Raw genomic sequence first — 1,235 nt, forward strand, 5'->3', positions numbered from 1 at the left:
CACTGCCACCTCCACCTTCCGGGTTGACGCCATTCGCCTGCCTCAGCCTCCTGAGTAGCTGGGACCACAGGTGCCCGCCACCATGCCCAGGTAATTTTTTGTATTTTTAGTAAAGACAGGGTTTCATCGTGTTAGCCAGGATGGTCTCGATCTCCTGACCTAGTGATCTGCCGGCCTCGGCCTCCCAAAGTGCTGGGATTACAGGCGTGAGCCACGGTGCCCGGCCATTAAGGGGATAAGTTTTAACAGTCCACTTCAGGGGTAGTGGAAGCTGAGGAATCGGAGGGAAAGGTAATTCAGCCAAAGGTGGATGGAGAACAGAGGAAAGAGAACAGGAAATCTCCTCTGGAGAGGAAAGAATCTGCCTTGTTGTCCTTCCTTAACTGTTTGCTGGTCTCAGTTAATTCTGTGATAAAATCTTAGAGGGAGGCAATGTTTGAATCCCGAATGCACTATGAAACTTTGAAGTACCAAGTAAACTAAGCCTCCCATTCACATTAATTTTAGGACCATGGTCTTCTTGTTTTGTTTTAAGAAAGACAAGTTTGGGGAACTCAAAAGATCCCAAGGATGGCCATTGAAGATCCCAATTAACTTTGGTGTACTCTACCCGTTGATTTCAAAATGTACACAAGAGAGGACCTTAATTTTTTTCTTTTCTTATTTATTTTAATTTTTTAAAATAGAGATGAGCTCTTGCTGTGTTGCCCAGGATGGTTTCAAACTCGTGAGCTCAAGCGATCCTTCCACCTTGGCCTCCCAAGGTGCTGGGATTACAGGCATGAGCCACCGACCATAAATTTTGACCAGATAGCTGACAGGAGTCCCAGAAGAGGGCCTATATTGGATGCTTTGGAATTTTGGCATCCTGTTCTGCCTCTTATTAATTTCTCGACAGCAAAAGAAAAATTCTATAATCCCTGTGAGGAAATGGTAGAGGTTGGAGCGATTTGTTTTTTAATAGTGTGCCTAGTATAGGATTTTTGTTTTTACTCAGTGGGCAGCCTGTGATCTAATTGTCCATCCTGTGACCATTTTCTCCAGATTTTTCTTGAGACTGGTGCGCCCCCTAATGGCAATTTTGTTTATTCATGTACCAGTTTATCTTGACAACAGATAATTTGTCTTTGAGGAGACTGAAGTCTCTCATTGAATAGTGACAACAGCCCAAACAGCTTTTAAAGGGTCGACACATACCCACCTTTTTAGAAAGTAAATTTTGCTCTCAAAAGATG

This window comes from Symphalangus syndactylus, chromosome 23 (assembly GCF_028878055.3).
Source record: "Symphalangus syndactylus isolate Jambi chromosome 23, NHGRI_mSymSyn1-v2.1_pri, whole genome shotgun sequence".
NCBI lineage: Eukaryota > Metazoa > Chordata > Mammalia > Primates > Hylobatidae > Symphalangus > Symphalangus syndactylus.